This window comes from Protopterus annectens, chromosome 3.part1 (genome assembly GCF_019279795.1).
Source record: "Protopterus annectens isolate FY-2018-M chromosome 3.part1, PAN1.0, whole genome shotgun sequence".
NCBI classification, from domain to species: Eukaryota; Metazoa; Chordata; order Ceratodontiformes; family Protopteridae; genus Protopterus; species Protopterus annectens.
Genome location: NC_056732.1, coordinates 999,072,625 through 999,093,783, shown reverse-complemented (window position 1 = coordinate 999,093,783; position 21,159 = coordinate 999,072,625). Strand labels below are relative to the sequence as shown.

General features: G+C 41.2%; 1 protein-coding gene across 1 annotated transcript in view; it reads left to right on the top strand.

Moving 5' to 3' along the window:
- CCHR3.PART1H8orf34 (chromosome chr3.part1 C8orf34 homolog) overlaps window positions 1–21,159 on the top strand; it is a 3,081,413-nt gene that overhangs the window by 247,321 nt on the left and 2,812,933 nt on the right. The gene's annotated exons all lie outside the window — the stretch shown is intronic.

Below are 21,159 nucleotides of genomic sequence, written 5' to 3'. Positions count from 1 at the left end.
TTATGTCTTTATCTGTTTCTATTATGAATTGGGAGATTTGGCAGCAAACTCAGTCTGAGGAGTTGAGAGAATAGAGCATTATAGATAGAGGGAAGAGCTTGAGAATTGTGACCCCCTCCCACCCTGGTCCCTCTTTTCTTCAAGGAAGTCTGAATCTCAATTTTTCTCATTGGTAACAGATTGTTTCAGACAAATGAGTTCTGAAAATCATTCAACAGGGTTACAGATTGTAGTGGGAGGAAATTACTCCTTTCTAGGGTCTGTTCCTCTCCTCGCAGATCAGACTGTTTTGTTTCTTCCTGTTCTTCATCACATGCTGTCCCAAAGAGAGATAGAAGCAGTTCCTCCTTCCCAGGTGGGGAAGGGGTTTTATTCAAAGATGCTCTTAGTGTCAAACAAAAAGAAAGAAAATGTTTGGAGAACAATTCTGGGTCTCTTTCCTAAACCTGTTTGTGAGAGTGCCCCGTTTCAGAATGATGTCACTTCACAACATGTTACCCCTTCTTTTTCTTTCAAGTTTCCTGGTAACACTAGACTTAAGAGACACTTATTATCGTATCCCTCATCCAGACTTCAGGCATTTCTTAAGGTTGTGTGTGTGCCTTACACTTTAGGCCATCCACTGCACTAAGAATGTTCACAGCTATGCTGTAACTGAGGGACAGAATATTAGTGTTACATGAAGAAACAGAAAAGGGCCATATTTTTTCTGTCAGCTGGCATATCTTTCTCATTTCAAATCATAAAGTGGTTCAAACTACCGAACTATCTGCATGACAGAATAGTATAGTTCTATACATGAAAGGATTGCAGCATTTTCTTTACTTTAAGTCAGAACAAAATGAATTACTGAAGCCTTCTAAAAAGCTTTTTCAAAGCTTAAATGCATATTACGAGTCCACTGCTTTGGTTAAAAAGCTCTATCAGACACTGTTCTTGCTGCCTTCTCAGTACTTTGATGTTGTGTAATGACATATTTAGCCATAATTATACTTGTAATATACTGTGACTAGCAAAACACAGTTCTGTACCCATATTGCTCTGTCTGGTACTGACTTTTGATTCATAATTTGCTTGATAAAATCATCTGTTTTCTTCCATTTTTTTAATGTAGCTTGAATGTTCTGATGTTAATGTATTAAACCCTCCTTTCATCCTTCTTTATTAAAATGCATTTTTCCTGCTGATCATTTATATATGTAATTTAGTTATTGCAGACTAATATTCCTTATTCCAAAGCTTTATAGGTTCATAGGGTCATAGGTTGGTACTGGGCTATCTGCCCGAAGGCATATATTAGCCCAGCTACGTTGTGCGGTATTCACCACCCCTTTAGTAGTTTCCTAGACCCTTGTACTAGCAGCTAGTACCCTTGGCCCCTATCTAGTAGTGCTGTTGGTGTGATCCCCGGTGTGAACTTTCTGTTACCCATCCACTCATTAAGGTTCCTCTTGAAGAGTGATAGTGAGGGGCTCTGTCTTATGTAGATCGGGACCCTGTTCCATAGTAAGAGAAGTCTCTCTGAAGGGAATCTATTCCTCCTGCATGTTCTATTCATTGTTGTGTTGAGGTTTATATCCCTAGAGCGTGTAGCTTGAGTAGATTTGGTTTTGCTAAGATGGAGCATGTTCAACAATTCTGGGTTGGACATGGCTCTGTATGTTAGATAGAGATCGCCTCTGAGAAAGCGGTATGCAACAGAGAACAGTCTTAGCTTTTTCAATCGTGCTGCATAGGGCAACTGTTTGAGGCCAGTAATCCTCTTGGTTAGGTGCCTTTGTGGTCTCTCCAGCTGCTGGAGATGTCTAGCCAGATCGCTTTATAATAATTTTTTTACTCAAACCAGGAAATGGAACTCAACTAAGAACATATTTGCACAAACATGATAATGGTAATTTGTTTTGTAAATCAGAAACACATAGGTATGACTCGTGGTGTTATAAACAAAAAGAAGGACATCAGAAAGCTACACAAGTGATATGCTGGAGATATGTATTTGAATTCTACAGCCTCTACTTGCATACTCTATGACTTTCACAAGCAGTATCACTAAACCAGTCTAAACCCTTGGATCTTTCTGGAAAATGGTTATTTACGAGTGGTAGTGCATGAGTTTCTGCCCCCCCCCCCCCGGGGTGGAAAAATAAATATATATATATATATATATATATATATATATATATATATATAGCTAATCTCTGTCTCTCTTTCTCTCTCTCTCTATATATATATATATATGTGTGTGTGTGTGTGCAAATATTGATAAAATCATGGAACATTCTCATTGGTTTTCATTTCCATGTATAAGCCAAAGGAGAAGATTTGGTATAACAATAAGCAAAGCATAAGCATAAAGACATTATGTAAATTTAGTATGTACAACATAAGCAATTAATACAACACTGCATCTGTACCTTTAACAGCTTATTTACATGTGAAAACAATGTATGCATGCATGCTCATATTTACAATATTGGAACAACATATAAAATATGAAGGAGTATTACGTTTTTGGAATAAAACAGTGAAGAAAAGACTGAAATAAATTAGTTATTATCTGGAAACACAAGATTGAAGAAAGGTTTTTTGGTCAGGGATGTCATATTAAGTTGGCTTCAGAAGGTTTTAAGATGTGTAGTGTATCTGTTTCACTAGTATATTATAGATAATAGAAAATATGAAACAGATGGAGATTATCAAGCTGATTAAGGAGTGTATGGAACTGAATAGGCATTTATAATTATCAAAAGATAGACTGGGAAAATTTAGATCAGCATTAGCAAGGAAAGACATCACTAACTGTAATGATAAGCAACTGTGTGTCCAATCTGAATTAAGGAAAAGCAACCTCAGATTTTAAACCCTGGGAGGAAGTGGGAACATGCTTCCCTACATGTTAAAGAAAGCAGTACTCTGATTGCTTTTAAAGTTAGTTTAAAAAAAACTGGGCAGACAGTCATAAATTTTCCCTCGAGGTTATCGTGTATAATCCTGAGAAAAAAAAGGGGACGACTGCATTTTATATGCTTTTTGTCCCCCCACCCCCAGCTTCTGCTGATAGTTAACCCTTTGTAATGAATCAGTCTGGTTACTCCCTACAGGATGAGTGCCATTCATGCTTGATGCATGTTTGATGTGAGAGCATCAGATTGGCTTTGTTTTTTTTTTTTTTTTTTTTTTAATATTACAAAAGTAATAAACCACTGGTCCAACCATTTTGGCCACCTTTCTACCTTTTATTGTCTTGTTTTTTTTAATATTAACACAGGCTTATTATGTAGCTCCTTTGGGGAAATGGAATTGAAGGCTTCCTTGCATCTTCAGAGCATTTCTAGTAGGACTGTAGCCATTTTAGGACTCAGCAAAACAGAGTGCTGTTAACTGTTTCCTTCAATGGGCTATGTTAATAGCTTATTTTTCTACTGAGTAGGCCTTTACCTGGTAAGTGTGAAATTTGTTTGAATGGATTGTCTTATGAAGTGTTTTTTTCTGTGTAGTTCTGAGGTCATTTTTAATGTAATATTTTATCAATTTATTTGTTCATAGGTTCATAGGTTGGTACTAGGCTATCGGCCCTAGGGTCTATACAAGCCTAGCCATAACAATTCCCTGGCTATTTCTTCCCACACTATTTACTTCCCTGGACCCCTGTCTAGCAGGGTGACTGACATGATCCCCGGGGTGAATTTAGGGTTACCACCTGTCTCACTTTGTGAAGGACAGTCCCTCTCTGGGCAGTTGTGTCCTTACCAAAACTATTAAAAATGTTAAATGTCCTGCGATTGTAGGACATAATTATGTCCCATATTTTATGTAATAGTTCCATAAAATACTTAATTATGTATGTAAAATACCTAAATGTTGCAAGAAACAGAATAAGCAACTAAACTGCTACAACAATAAGCTTTCGTTTAGGCATAAAACTAAAGTACTATCCTTTGTACTGACCATGGGTATGTGTTGGCCTGTAAAATCTGATATGTTTCCCAAAAATATCCCACTTTGGCCATTTGAAAAGTGTTAACCCTAGGTAAATTTCCTTTCTCCCATCCAAGCATCAAGGTTCTTTTTTGTAAATCTTTTTATTTGTTTGCAAAAACAAGAAAACATGTATACAGGTTATTTATGACAGTGAAGTATTTACAAATTATTTAAATAGTTGGCTAAAACCTCTAAACAAATATCAAACATTAAAACCAAAATAAAGTATTTACAAGGGTGTCTATTGCTGGCATATAATTGACTTTCTATACAATTGTTTCCTGATTATAATTTGTTACAGTCATTACTCTCCAGCATTTCAGTTACTTTTTGCCATGCTATATATAATGATGTAGTTCTCTCAGCTCAAGGTTCCTTTAGTGTAGAGCCAAAGAGGCGCTCTACTTGACATGTATGGGTAGTCTATTCCAGAGTCTGGGAAGTCTCTAGGTCAGGAACCTATCCCTCCAGCATGTTTTGTTTATTATGATGACAAGATTTAGATCCATAGAGCATGTGGCTCTGAGGGATTGGGATTTCTTTAAGTGTAGCATGTCCAGCAGCTCTAGGTTTGACATGGCCTTGTATGTTAAGCAGAGATCGCCTCGGAGTAGACAATATGCAACAGAGTATAGCTGGAGTTTTTTAAGGCGGTCAGCATAGGGCATCTCCTTTAGGCCTGTGATTCTTTTAGTGAGGTATTTCTGTGGCCTTTCCAGTTGTTGCAGATGTCTTGAGAGGTACATACCAAATGGAGGTTGTATTCTATAATGGGTCTAATGAGGGGTGAGTACAGTGGGACAATGACCTCCTTTTTTCTGGATGAAAAGCCCTTAGTGATGAGGTGTGCCACACATAAGGATTTCCTGACTGTTGTGGCAATGTGGTTATTGAAGGTGAGACCACTGTCCACCTGTGTCCCTAAGTCTCTTATCACACTTTCAGTGTTTAGTGTACTGCCACCTATGTGATAATTCATGGTTACATGTTTTTTTTCCCAAAAGGGATAACTATACATTTCTTGGCATTGAACTTGAGCCCATGGCTCTGGCACCAAGCATCTGTTTTTGTAAGGACCTTTTGTAGAGTATCCACATCATTTGGGGATTCAATAATGGCTCCTAGTTTGCAGTCATCTGCGAACATTGTTAGCCAGAGTCCCTTGGTGTTGGCCTGTACTTCAGAGAAGTAGATGCCAAACAAGAGAGGTCCCAGGACTGAACCCTGAGGTACTCCACTTGCCAATTGTCTGGAGCTGGATTTGGAGTCGGCTATTTTTACAGTGTGGGTTCTGTCAGTAAGCCAGTTGGCAACCCATCAAGTGATGTAGGGATTAATGCCCAGCTTAGTAAGTTTATCTATGATTCCAGAGTGGGGTATGGTGTCATAGGCCATGGCGAGGTCCAGATAGGCAGTGTGGACTGCCTTACCCTTGTCCACATCTCTGGAGACTGATTCGAAGAAGTCAATAAGGTTCAGGAGACAAGATCGGCCCTTCACGAACCCAATCTGGGTGGGGTCCTGTGTTTGAAGGTTGCCAATGTCTTTGTTTATAAGTTCCATGATAATACGTTCCATGGTCTTGCAGATCAGGCTCGTCAGACTGATGGGGTGGTAGTTCCCAGAATCCAAGGTGGATCCCCCTTGTGGAGTGGGATAACTGTAGCTGTGCGCCACTCAGTGAGCATGAAGCCTGAGGTGAGGGTATGATTAAAAATGACACTTAGGTGAGGTGCCAGTTCATTTTATAGTTCATGTAGTACACAGCCCGGGAATGTATGTATTGTAAAGTATTTTAGTAGTGTAGTTATGATTATGTATGGATTTGTTAGTTTTATACATATTCTACTCACTCAGTCTCCTCTCTTACTCCTCTCTCTGTCCCTTCCATTCCCATTAGCCCTTCTAGCTTGTTCCAATTTCATGTGGAGCTTCTGCTTTATATCTGCTGGAGTTTAGTGCAATATTTGTATATAAGATTTAGGTACATGAGTTTAGAACAGTATCCATTTGAGCTTGTATCTGTATATACATCCTACTTTTATTCCTAGCCTCTAGCTAGATATTGGTATATCTGTTCATTACTATGTTTCATATTGTATGTATAGCTAATATTTGCTGCAGTATGTATTATTTGCTATTGTATGTATATTCAGTTGTTCTTCATGTACTCTGCTGCTCATTTATTGTTCTGTGGAGCTGTTCTCCCGGCACCTCCACTGAAAAAGGACCTGTGTCCAGTTGGAATTTCCCAGTAAATAATTAAATTTTATAGTTTATGTTTTAGGATATATAGTTAGGTTTGAGTATGTATTTCTGACAATATTATTTTCAAATTTTCATATTTATTTATTTTACATTTGTTGACTGGGCTAGTCCAACTGGATACATGTCCATTTTCAGCAGAGACCCGGGGAGATAAGCTCCGTGCAAAAAAAAAAATAAAATAGCAAAAAAACATTTTTACAAACAATGTTGTTACAGGTTAATACAGAAATTATTATAGAGGTCTAAGTACCTCCCATTTTAAAATTCGGGTACAATACTAAAAATAGGTCTAATATTATACTATAGTATGGGAGAAATAGGTCTGGGATAAGAGGAAAATAAAACCTTTATATTTACAAAGAACATTAGAAGTTAGGCTGAAAAAATCAAAGAGGACAGAAATACATCACAGTGCCAAAGGCAGGTACAGTGGAAAAATTAGAGAGGGCAGAAATACTTTGCAGTGCAGTAGGCAGGTGCAGTTCAGATTACAGGTAGAATACAGAAAGTCAAAATAAAAGAGGCATAAGTGTGTCTTTTATATAAATAAAAGAGTCTTCACACTATGAGTAAGCTTAGGGGATAAACAGAAGGGTAAGGGATAGCAAAAAGGTAAAGTGGCAAGAAGGAAGGTAGAGCTAGTTATAGGGAAGTAGTGGGTAGGCAGTACCTGTTATGAGTAGAAAAAGTAGAAAACTGATCAGTCAGGTTTAGTACAGGGTCAGCCAGTGTGTTCTTAGGAAAAGTTTCAGTTTGTTTTTGAAAAGAGACATGGAGGAAACTGAGGAAAGTTCACTGGGGAGAAGGTTCCAGGATTTTCCAACAGTGTTGCTGAAAAGAGAGTCCCCAGCCTTGTTATTAGATTTAGAGGTGTTTACAAGAAGTTTGTGTGATGAGCGCAAGGATTTCAGATTCTTATAGGGATAGATGAGGCTATTTAATATAGGAGTACTGGAAGGTTGGTAAAGAGTCTTATGGGCAATGGTTAGTTGGTGTAATTTAAGCAGATTCTGAATTTCTAGCCATCCAAGCTGCTTAAGATTATAGCAGTGGTGGGTTCTGAATGGGTTGCCAGTAGCAAACCTGGCAATGTTATTGTAGGAGATTTCCAGTTTGGCGAGGTTATTTTTAGATAAATTAGTAAATATGGGTGAGGCATAGAGGAGTGTAGAGATTAGATGGGTATAAGCAATAGTTTTTCTGACTGTTGGTGAAAGGAATGGTTTGATTCTGTAGAGAGAGCCTAGCTTTTTATTGACGGTTTTTATAGTATTGTTGATATGGGTGTCAAAGTTAAGATTGTTGTCGATGGTAATACCAAGTAGTTTAGTAGTTGGGTCAGGTGATATGGGAGTACCATTTGTGGATATAACTGAGAAATCTATTGGGACGGTCTTACGAGTAGGATTGGAAAGGAGGAGTTTTGTTTTTTTGGGGTTCAACAGAAGGCAATATTGTGTAAACCATTGTTCTACTGTATTAAATACTTCTTGGGTAAGGGAGTGAAGTTTAGAAGTGGATGTGGCTGTACATATAAGTGTAGAATCATTGGCGTACTGAACACATGTAGCTTGGGGGATTTCTAGATGAAGGTCATTGATAAATATGGAGAAAAGAAGAGGACCTAATATGGACCCTTGAGGGACGCCAATGTTAATGGGCAGGTGGGTAGATAGAGTGTTGTGCCAAAGTACTGTCTGTTATCTAAATAGGATTGGAACCATTTAATAGTGACTGTATCTAGTGAGAGGGATTTGAGGATATTTATAAGTATTTGGTGATTAACCATATCAAATGCCTTGGACAGATCGATAAACAGTGCTGAGGAGAGCATATTGGCATTCCGGTTTTTGTTAATACAGTCAGTAAAGGAAAGGAGGGCAGTAGTAGTGCTGTGGGATGGCCTGAAACCATGTTGACAGCTGGAAAGTAAGTTATTTTTGATTAGGTGGTCTAGCAGTTGCTTATGGATGCATTTTTCCATTAGTTTTGCCAAAGGTGAAAGTAGGGCTATGGGACGGTAGTTGGAGAAATCAGTAGATTTTTCCACCTTTATGAAGGGGGATAATATGGGAGACTTTCCAGATGCTAGGGATGTGCCTTCACTAATGGTTCTGTTAATCAGAATGGAAACGGGATAGGCAATGGATTTGACTGATTTCTCTAGATATTCATCTGGTAATTGATCTGCTGAAGGAGAGCAAGGTTTAAGTTTTTGGATATGGGAAAGAATATATGTTGTAGGGACGGGTTGGAAGAGAAAAGGAGGGGGTGGAGTTGTGTTAGAGATAGGTAAAGTGAAATTATTAGGTGATAGGTGACTGGCAAGTGTGTGAATGGCCTCAGTGAAAAAAGTATTAAAGGCATTGGCAGTGTGCTTTGGATTCTCCTGGTCTGTGCCTTGTGGGTTAGGTGTAATGGATTGACCTGGGTGTAGTAGTTGGTTAATACTTGCCCCAAATTTTTGTGGGTTATTATGTTTCGTTTGCTGGAACTGTAAGTATTAGTTTCTTTTATCAGACAGTATAGCTTTCTTAGTTTCATTTCTCAGTTGTCTAAAGTTTTGATGGTCAGCAGAGTTTTTAGTCATACGCCATTTGGCCCAGTATTTATTTCTGAGGTGGATTTTTTATTTGGTTTCTTTTGACAGCCATGGGGCAGATTTAGTTTTGATTCTAATAGAGTGGTTTAGTGCATGGTTATCTAGGATGGTGAGGAATTTGGAATTAAAGTATTTGACAGCTTCCTCCAATGGGAGGTGTCTTAAGGGAGACCAATTGCATGCTCTTAGTTCACTTTGGAAGAGATCAGGGTTAAAGTTTTTCTTGGATCTAATGGACTTGACAGTGGCTGGAATGGAGGCATTGGTTTTATGCCTGATAATGTAGGTAAGTGAGTGGTCACTAATATCATCAGGGAGGGTCCCAGATTCATATATGTGGGGATGGTTATTTATAAGAATCCAATCCAAGGTACTTTCTTTCTTATTGGGCTTGTTTATCCTGGTAGGGGAGGTAATGATTTGAGAGAAACCAAATAGGTTAATGAGGGTGGTAGGTTGGCTGCTGCAACAGCTGTTCCAATCTGTGTTAAAATCACCTAGGATAATGGTTTCTTGGGGCAGGTTTAGTGATAGCCAGCAGAGGATATCTTCTATGGTGGTATTGTTATTGCCAGGAGATAGATAGATACAGATAATATAGATGGATTTGAAAGTGTTGAGTTGAAGTTTAGAAATAAGAATTTCAGCAGTAGAATCTACAGGTGGTTTAAGGTCATATGTGGTGATCTGTAGACCTGATTTAAATAGGATAGCAATTCCCCCACCCTTCTTTGCTATACGGTCAGATCTATATATATTATATCCGGGTGGGGTGATTTCATTGTCTTTAGTTACAGGCTTTAACCAGGTTTCTGTTAAGCAGAGAATGTTGAAAGAGTAGACTTCTAAGAGAGCATGGAGTTGTGAGACTTTATTATTGATGCTACGTATGTTGAGGTGGGCTATGAAGAGAGAGTTTGTTGGCTGAGTAAGGGAATGTGTGTTGAATTGATTGGGATTGTGGAGTTGTGTGGTAGGAAGTGTCATTGGGCCAGGATTTGGGTGTATGTCTCCATCTTTTAATGAGAGGAGTTGTATAGGAGAGCCTAGAGTTGGGACTCTTCTGTATAGATGTGGAGATTTTCTGGGATTCTGATTGTAGTACCTAATGTGGACTGTTCTATGAAATCTTGACAATAGATAGCTGGGTGTAGATGTTATGTTTACATGTTTTGTGAGTGCTGGTAGGTAAGAAGAGGTAATTAGCTTATTGGGGTTATGAAGGTTTGGATGTAATGAGTGTTCATAGGAGGTAAGTATGTAGGCTAAAAGTAATGGTGGTAGAATAAGTAGTAGAAGTAACAGGTGAAAGTGTAAATGTGTTTGGACTGATGGTTTATACATTTGGATGGATTATTAGTTAGGTGTCTTGTTGTAGGTATGGGTGTATGGTAGTTGCCGACAGGGAAGAGCTTTAGGGAAGACATAACTAACATCCAACAAATAACGTATAAAGGAATGTAACAACTGTAAGGGTACACAGTTAAACAATTTAGCTTAGGAAGACAAAAATAGCATCAGGCAATTACTACATACCGAGGCAAAAGACGCTGGGACAGGAGCAGACAGCAGTCAGGGCTTTACCAAAATATTAAAGATGGCGCCACATAGGACCCAGGGTATTTATGGGATTTCAGAGGATAAAAGAGGTGGAGATGGGAGGGGAGAAAGATGAGGGACAGGTACAGCTAGGAGGGGCAAGAGATGATTCACATTCAGAAGGCTATTGGACATAAATGAGTGAAGAGCAGGAGGTTTAGGATACAAGGACAGGAGGGATAATGAGGGTAGAGACGGAAGGGATTGAAGGAAGAGCAGTGGGTTTAAATACAAGGGATGTAGAATACAAGGAAAGTAGGAATAATGGGGAGCGGGTTGAAACAGGTAGTAAAGCGCTTGACAAGAAACAATCAGCAGAGCTGGATACTGAAGGTAAGTTAGATAAGTCAGGAGTAGGTAAGAGCAGAGATAAGTAAGGAGTCTGTGATGGAATAGGTGGTTGTAGACAGTAGTAGTAAAGGGTGAGGAGAGAGTATAAAGGGGAGATCTGGGAGATCCGAATTGTTAGGTAAGGAAACAAGAGAGCAGAAGGTAATCAGGAGGTGAAGGCTGGGTTAAGGGTGCCACCTAGTGGCCGGGTCTTCTATTGCAGGTGAGTTAAAGAGGGAGTTAGCTGGTTGTAGAACTGGGAGGGGGTGACTGCAAGTAATAGGGGTTACTGTGTAGGTTAGGAGGTAAGTGGGTAATAGTATTGTTAAGAGAGGGAGGTAGAGACTGCTGGCTGTCCTGGCCTAAAGCCTGCATTTGATCCCCTAAAGGTTTTAGTACAATGGTTTACAATGTTACTGGCAGGATATAGAGACCAACAACATACTTTCTTGTTATCTTGAGACAGGATGCAGGGAATTTAGGCTGTGAGATGCCACTGCAGGGATTCAGATAGGGTTCTTTCCACAAGGTAGGTTGGTTTCAAGAGACTAGTGCGGGAATAGCACAGGAAGAGTATGGTATTTCTTGTTATCTTGAGACAGGATGCAGGGGAATTTAGGCATTGAGATGCCACTGCAGGGATTCAGATAGGGTTCTTTCCACAAGGTAGGTTGGTTTCAAGAGACTAGTGTGGGAATAGCACAGGAAGAGTATGGTACGAGGCAAAAGACGCTGGGACAGGAGCAGACAGCAGTCAGGGCTTTACCAAAATATTGGCTAGTTACTGTCAGTTCTTCATTTTAGGTAGCAGATATTTTTGTGTGCATGTGTGTGTGTATATATATATATATATATATATATATATATATATATATATATATATATATATATATATATATAGAGTATATATGCACACACATATGTAGATATAAGTACATATATATATAGATATATACAGGTATAGATGTAGATATATTAAAGTTTAATGTCAGGTTAGGTTTAAACTTCACCCCTCTGCCTAAGCTTCCTCACATCAAACATCTGAACCTCAACCTCAACCTACACCTGCACCTGCCCCTAACCCTAAGACTAACTGCTAACCCTAAAACTAACTGCATACATTAACTTATGAAAACCCCTTCCCCAAACAGTAGCATGACTGAAGATATTTGGACAGAGACGCAACATCAAGCATGTACAATACTGTCTCTATCAACTTGCAGAGCCTTAACTATAACCCTAACTACTTAGCTGTTACTCTAAGACTAACCCATGAACAGTCACATACAGACTATAATTCCCAATTACCTCTACCACACAGAAATTTCTTTATTAAAAGAAATGCATGATATTGCTTTTTGTTAACTCCTTTGTTTGACCACTAACAAATATGTTCATCTGTAACAGACACTGGACCCCGCCCAGTTTGTGTTTGTGAAGGGCCGATCTTGTCTCCTGAATCTGATTGACTTCTTCAAATCGGTCTCCAGAGCTGTGGACGAGGGTAAGGCGGTCCACACAGCCTATCTGGACCTCGCCAAGGCCTTCAACACCATTCCCCACTCTGGAATCATAGATAAACTTACTAAGCTAGGCATAAATCCCTACGTCACTCGATGGGTTGCCAACTGGCTTACTGACAGAACCCAGACTGTAAAAGTAGCCGACTCCAAATCTAGCTCCAGACAAGTGACAAGTGGAGTACCTCAGGGTTCAGTCCTGGGACCACTCTTGTTTGGCATCTACTTCTCTGAAGTACAGGCCAACACTAAGGTACTCTGGCTAACAAAGTTTACAGATGACTGCAAACTGGGAGCCATTATTGAATCCCAAAATGATGTGGATATTCTACAAAAGGGCCTTACAGAAACAGATGCCTGGTGCCAGAGCCATGGGCTCAAGCTTAATGCCAAGTAATGTATAGTTATCCCCTTTGGAAAAAAACATGTACCCATGAACTACCACATAGGTGGCAGGGCACTAAACATTGAAAGTGTGATGAGAGACTTAGGGACACAAGTGGACAGTGGTCTCACTTTTGATAACCATATCGCCACAACAGTCAAGAAATCCTTCTACATGGCGCACCTCATCACTAAGGGCTTTTCATTCAGAAAAAAGGAGGTCATTGTCCCACTGTACTCATCCCTCATTAGACCCATTATAGAGTATAATGCCCCATTTGGTATGTACCTCACAAGACACCTGCAACAGCTGGAAAGGCCACAGAAATACCTCACTAAAAGAATCACAGGCCTAAAGCAGATGCCATATGCTGACCATCTAAAATAACTCCAGCTATACTCTGTGGCATATCGTCTACTCAGAGGCGATCTCTGCTTAACATACAAGGCCATGTCAAACCCTGAGCTGTTGGACATGCTCCACTTAAAGAAATCCCAATCCCTCAGAGCCACACGCTCCAGGGATTTAAACCTTATCATCACAATGAACAAAACATGCTGGAGGGATAGGTTCCTGACCCAGAGACTCCCCATACTCTGGAATAGACTGCCCATACATATCAAGCAGAGCACCTCATTGGCCCTCTTCAAAAGGAACCTTGATGATTGGATGGGAGATAGGAAATTCACCCCGGGGATCATGTCAGTCGCCCAGCTAGACAGGGGCCCAGAGAAGTAAATATTGTGAGAAAAAATTTCCAGGGAATTGTTATGGCTAGGCTTGCATAGGCCTTAGGGCCGTTAGCCTAGTACCAACCTATGAATCTATGAACAGCAAAAACAAATGCTGGCTTTCTGAGAAGTTGAACGAAAGCATGACATGGATCTTCAGTTTTGTGTAGTATATATATATCACACATTTTTATTTTGGACCTACCATTAGAATTATATATGTCTACCTATCTATCCATGCCCAAAAAGAGGATATAAAAATGTATTTGACTATATAATATGGCAGGATAATCATACTGCCAACAGGGAAAACATCACTAGTAATATTTCTGCATGCATGGTAATTCTGCAAATTTTCAGACACTCTTCCATCACCAGCTTAGCAGCCTAGAGGTTTTGACAATGATAGAGATGATCTGGGTGGACTTCGTAGCCAAACACTAGTAGATCCAGCTATGGAAGCCTAGGACTAAGGGGGTAGCAATGCATCTTCCATCTGAATAGGTGGGATGGTTGTTGGGTGAGTGCTGCTGGGGGACCACTGACCTGTGGCAAGACTAGGAGTTGTAGCCCCTAACCTACATAGTCAGGTTTGCTTGACCCTGAATGCTTTACAATCTGACTGAAATCATGCTGTCATTTTTTACTGAAATTGAGCACTGCTTTTGACACACTTTATTAGTTATGTGGGCTACTTAATTATGTTTGCAAGATTCATGTCCACATTGAAGATTTGATGATTAACTAATATAGAATGATCTATTACAGTCTATATTAGCTCACTAATTCTCAAGATGTCAAGTTTTTCTTGTTCTCTCATCTTATTCACATCAGGCTTACCTTGGTTCATGGTTCTTACATTCCAAGCTCAGTTGTCATGTAGTTATAATTAGATTTCCCTTTCTTCTCTGTGGACCTCAACTGATGAAATTCCATCTGGATCATACACTCTGCCACTACTTGTACTTGTCCTGTGCTGTCCTTCACATCTGAGATTCTCATCTTCTGGTCTCATTACAACATGTCTGTAGTTACTTTTGTCCATAGGGTTTTCAAGGCAAAGATAAAGGAGTAGACTGCTATTACCTTCTGCAATGGATCATACCTAGTTTGATCTCCCTGCTATGACCTGTGCATCTTGGGTGGCCCTATACTGTATAATCAGTAGCTTCGCTAAGATATCCAATCATCTTTACCATGGCAAGGTAATGGTCCAAGAGGGGAACACTGGCTACAGGCATATAATTTACCCATATATCTTTTTGCATCTTGTTTATGTGTCATATCACATCATTGAGGAGTCCTATACAATGACAGTGCAACAGAGCTGAGTATGTTGTATAAACATTACCTGGTTTTCCTAGAGTGCAGTGAGTAGTGATGCACAGACACTAAATATGTGATTATCGGTCATATGAAAACCAGTAGCACACCCACATATTGAGTATACATGCCTTAGATGCAGCTCTTTGTATAGAGTCCCTCAAATAATTACACACATGTACATATATCAACAATATTAGTAACTTATTGAAATTTACTTATGAATTCAACAGTGAGAAAATATCTTACCTGGATGTCCTCCAGAATAAGGAGAGGAATAATCACAGATTTATAGCTACAGTTTTTAGAAAACCCACTTATTCAAACACCTTTCTCCATTTCAACAGCTATAGCCCCTTCTATCAAAAGAAATCTGTGGTGAAAGGGCAGTTGGTTAGAGCTGCTAGAATGGTCACCACAGATGAGGACTTCCATGAGAATAAGAAATAGTGGATGGTAAAAACTTATCTTAGGAGTGTAAACAAATTTTATAATACAAGATATAGGGGCTGAAGTGAGGGGGGGAGTATAGCTGGGGACTTGATCAGACCTCAATACGCGATTTCATAACTACCTTTAATATGGACCACAGAACACTTAAACAAATTCTTGAAAAAAGCTGGGTGATTATTTGCGAAAATCCCACTTTGAGAGAGAGGTTAGGACACAACCCTGGTTTTACATTTAGAAGAGATAGGAACCTGAAGGAAAATTTGGAACACACATCTAAAAAAACATGCATCAGGTTTGTCATATTTAGAAAGGTGGGTTCTGTTCCTAATGTAAATTCATTCTAATTTGTGACAGGTTTCTTATTAAAGGCAATGAATTCAAAGTTAGGTCAAATGTTGACTCTAATTCTAGGAGGGTGGTCTACGCGGCATTATGCCTATAGTGTCCATGTTTTTACATAAGTAAAACTGAGCATAGGTTGAAGGAAAGAATTTATGAACACCAGGGGGTCGGCGCCAATGGTGCCTTCGGCCTCAATGCCGGCCATGCCCTCGAGTCTGTTGGATCTGCTTTCAGATCCAAGCTCTTGGAGCAGAGAGTTGGGTGTTGGATCCGAGGGGATGAGTGTGTTATCGGCTCCATTGAGGTCGGGGCATCCCATCCCTTCGGGTCTGGCCGTTCCAACTTTGGCTCCAATCCCTTCATTGGATCCGAGGGTCTCGGCTACCCTCACTACCAGTTTCAGGGAGGCCGGTTCTCCCTCGGCATTCGACGCTGTGGATAGGGTTCTCTCTGAAGGATCGAGACCCCTCACTCTGCCCTCAGAGGCCATCCCTGCTCCCTCGCAGCTGGGTTTGTCTTCCGTCATTCAGTCCCCCCAGGGACAGCCTGTGTCTATTGCGCCCCAGACAGTTCCCTTGGAGGAACATGAAACCATTTGTGAGCCCTCCCCAGAGAGTCCACCCGAGGAGGTCCCTCACAAATGCCAGTGTAAAAGGAGGTACTTGGACTCCCCCTGAGTCCCTCACTGAGGATACCAACTTAGAGGAAGGGGAAGGTTCCCCCAAATCACCCCCCAAAGACGTTTCCTTTGGAGACATTATGGAAATCCTGCGCCAGAGGGGGATGGTCCACCCAAAAACCTTCCTCTGATGAGTCGGTATTCCTGGAGGCATTCGACACAAGCCATCTACCTCTTGGGTGTCACCCCCTGCCAACCCTCTGGTGGACCTTATCACTACCAGAGCTTGGAAGGAACTGGACACTGTGGAGCCTATACCCAAAAGGCCGACAAAATATTGAGTCCACTGGCAGATAGAGCTTCTTGGAGCAAAGGTTCCCTGGTTGATGCCATGGTGGTGGCGGCAGCCACGAAAAATGATCTCACCCAAGAAAATTCCTCGGTTCATCCCCCAGACAAGGAGTCCAGGGCTATGGACCATCTAGGAAAGCAGACTTTTGCTTCAGCCACCTTTACTATAAGGGTGCTGAATTACTTGGCCCACGTAATTCGACTGCAGCAAGACCTCGTGAAAGAGTACGCCGAGTCTCCCCTGGAGTCCACATCGGCTGAGGATAAACGGACCTTCTCGGCTCATATGGCCACTCTCAAGTCTGTGTCCAATATGTCCATGCATTTACTCTCTCATGCCACTGAGGGAGCCGCTAGGGCTAGCGGGTCCGGCATCGCCTTAAGGTGTCACGCCTGGCTCCGTCTTTGCGACTTCTCGGTACCCTTCAAGGCATCCTTTGCTAATGCACCCTTTGACAGTTCGACCCTGTTTGGGAAGACTGTCCGCGATATGCTTGTCCAGAGTGAGAAAGACGGGAAGACACTGTCAGCCATTGGGATCTGCTTCTCTAACCCTCAAAGGTCCTTTTCCAGGAATCAGCAAGGGCAAAAGAAGCTGTGGTTCCAGAAAACTCAGCAGTGCCGGAACAATCTGGAGTCCTTCTCCCCCAGAGGCAGAGGGGGACAAGGTGGACGCCGGCCCAGAGGCAGAGTGGTGAGCCCAAAGAACTTCGGGTCACGTGAACCTTTTTCAGAGCGACCCGCACAGTAACCCTGAGGGGTTGCCTAACTGCTCCTTTCTTTAGTTAGTTGGGGGGCATTTTTTGATGCACCTAGCCCAATGGGAGTCCATCACGACAGATCGCTGGGTGCTTCGAATAATATCCAGAGGCTATTCTATTCCCTTCTAAACAAGCCCCCTTACACAAGGCATCTACCGGATGTCCCACCCGCTCAGAGGGAGACCGAGGCCTTGGAAATACAAAAGCTTCTAGAAAAAAGAGCCATCCAGCAGATGCCCCCAGACCAGTCCGGATCAGGCATCTATTCCAGGTTCTTTTTGGTGCCAAAAAAGACGGGGGACCTAAGGCTGATTCTCGACCTATCAACAATGAACCTGTTTGTTGCCAAGGAAACATTCTGGATGGTCACGCTTCAATCCATCCTGCCCTTCCTGCAGGAGGAAGACTGGTTGTGCTCGATAGACCTCAAGGATGCGTACTACCATATTCTGATGGACAGGCGATCCAGGAGGTTCCTCCACTTTTGGCTAGGGGCCAGTCATTATCAATTCAGGGTCATACCCTTCGGTCTCACCACAGCCCCCAGGGTGTTCACCAAGGTCATGGCAATTGTAGCAGCCCACCTGAGACTTCAGGGCATTCAGGTCTTCCCTTACCTGGATGACTGGCTCCTCACCGCCCCCACCAGGCATCTACTCTTACTAGCCAGAGATTTCTTTCTCCGGATATCACCTAGACTAGGGATTACCATAAATCTCAGGAAGTCTTCCCTTCAACCTTTTCAAGTGTTAGACTTCATAGGGGCAAGAATAGATTCTCGTCAGGCCAGGGCATTCTTAACCCCAGACAGACTACACAGCCTGGCACTTCATGTGTTAGCGCTTCTGCAGTCCTCTGCACCCTATGCAGAATAAGTCCTGAGAGCCTTAGGGTCCATGGCAGCAGCTATCAATCTGATCCCTTGTGCTCATCTGCATATGAGAATTCTACAATGGACGTTGCAAGTTCAGTGGTCGATTCTTCATCAACCTCTAGATTTTCCAATCCCTCTGAGCAGAGTGTGCAGAAATTCTCTCACGTGGTGGCTCCAATCTCGGAATTTGCAGGAGGGGCGTCCCTTTCTTGCACCCCCAACCCCAAGCCACAGTGACCACAGATGCCTCTCGCCTAGGGTGGGGGGGCCATTGTTCGGGCAGGACTGTTCAAGGCATGTGGACTCAAAATGAGACCATTCTGCATATAAATGTTCTAGAGATGAGAGCGGTCCTTTTAGCGTTGCAGGCCCTTCATGCTCATCTCCCTCTGGGAACTATTGCGATCCAGTCAGACAATATGTCAGTGGTCTGGTATATCAACAAACAGGGGGGAACCAAATCTTATCCCCTTTGTTGAGAAGCCATAAGAATCTGGGAATGGGCAATCTCCACCAACTGCTTTCTGATAGCAACGCACATTCCAGGTCGGTCCAACATCTTGGTGGACAAATTGAGCAGAACTATCCTTTCTCCCTACGAGTGGTCACTGAACCCTTGTGTAGCAGAACAGATCTTCCTCAAGTGGGGTCAGTCTTGCTGCGATCTCTTTGCATCGCCTTCCAATGTGAAGTGCAGCGAGTTTTTCACTCTAATCCCCCTGACGGGGGAAGCCTCCAGAGAAGCTCTTGTTCATGCTTGGCCACCCGGTCTTCTTTATGCGTATCCCCTGCTTCCACTCATGATAAAGTTCTTACAGAAAGCTCGCCGGTTGGGGAGCAGATTGATCCTCATAGCCCCATTCTGGCCTCATCAAGTCTGGTTCCCCTGCCTATGGTCTCATCTCATAGCTCCACCTTGGATCGTGGATCCCATTCCGGATCTGATTCGTCATCCCTCAGGAATGCTTCCTCTGAATCTGGACAGCCTGAAGCTCACAGCTTGGCTGCTCCAGTTCCACTAGTTGCTAGGAATCCCGGTATCTCTTCTCCTGTTAAATCTATCTTAGTTGCGGCACATAAATCCTCTGCCAGGAAAATTTATTGTAGCAAATGGAGATGCTTCTCCATTTGGGCTTCATAGATAAATCTAGATCCTATTACCGCCTCGATCCCAGCGGTATTAGACAGTTTTGTCTCATATCTGCAAGGAGCCAGCTCTTCCACAGTGAAGGTCCAGCTGGTGGCTATTTCTCATTTCCATGTAGGGGACAATTTAGGCTCTCTCGCTGCTGCCAGAATTTGTAAGACCTTTTGAAAGGCACTTTTCTTCTGAGACCTCCTATTAAGAATCCGTCCCCGCTGTGGGATCTGACTGCAGTTCTTCAGGCCTTAGTTGCGCCTCCTTTCGAGCCCTTGGCATCAGTTGACTTAAAATTTTTGTCATGGAAGACAGATTTTCTGGTAGCTATAACTTCAGCAAGGAGAGTGTCGGAGCTTCAAGCTCTTTGTATGAAACCGCCATATCTTGTGTTTCATAAGGACAGGGTGTCTCTCAGGATTAATCCATCTTTTCCCCCTAAAGTTGCTTCTGAGGCAAACATTAATCAATCTATTAATTTGCCTGTCTTTTTCCCTAATTTTCAGAACAAAGGGGAATACAAACTTCATTTGCTGGATGTTCACAGGCAATTACATTTTTATTTGCACAGGACGGTGGCCTTTCGTAAATCTGATCAACTTTTTGTTTCTTTTGCTAAGCCCTTTTTAGGGAAACCAGTTTCAAAACTGACTCTTGCTAGGTAGATTTCCCTTTGTATCCTACAAGCATACAGAGAGCTTGGGTTACCAGAACCAGTAGGAGTTCATGCTCATTCTACACGTTCTATGGCAACGTCTGCAGCATTCTGGTCTAGAGTTTCCCTGGATGACATTTGCTCAGCGGCTACCTGGGCGTCTTCTCTCACCTTTATTACTCATTATAAACTGGATTTGGTGTCTAGAGGAAGGGCTTCGATAAACTGTTTAAGATGCAAACCAGGTCGCAATAAGAGCACAGCTTCCAACAATAAAGATAAAAGTCACAGTTTAATGAACGAGTTATAGAGTGAGCGTAAAATCCAATACACGCTTTCGGCAAGGACTTTGTCCTACCTTCATCAGACAAACAAGTGTAAAAATATCAGTTAGCAATATATATATCCATTAATTGTTAAAATATCCAATCATAGTGAAATGCATTTCAAATGATTACACATTGTCATGGAAACCTCAAGGCATATGTGCAACTGCCATTAGTGTCTTAAAGACACAAAAATATATACGGTCTTACAATCATATTTACATTTCCTGATTATAAATATATTGTTTACACATTCTATTACATCTTTATTAAAAATGAATTATGTATCAAATATTGCTAGTAAAGTTGTATTAAAATCTATACTAAAATTAATACTATAAACTATACATTTAATTACCTGTTTAAAATGCAGGTAAAATAAATTTAAAATTGATGAAAGTTTGGTTATGTGACAAACTTGGAAAACAACAATCTCATCTATTATATGCCTAGCGAGCGCGTTGTTGACATCTTTTTTATTAATGGCATATTGATGCTCGCTAGGCATATAATTGAAAATGAAGGGCACTTTTTCAGTTTTGTAATTTTACAAAAAGGCATTGTAAACAATAGGGGGGGTCCATGGCAGATTTTACTGGAATTCAATGAACTCCTCTGGCAAATTCGTACCAGAGCTCATATTAATCCAGGGATAAATGAAACATTATCGATTAAACCAGTATTAAAGTTATTGGCATGCAATAGATGAGATTGTTGTTTTCCAAGTATGTCACATAACCAAACTTTCATCAATTTTAAATTTATTTTACCTGCATTTTAAACAGGTAATTAAATGTATAGTTTATAGTATTAATTTTAGTATAGATTTTAATACAACTTTACTAGCAATATTTGATACATAATTCATTTTTAATAAAGATGTAATAGAATGTGTAAACAA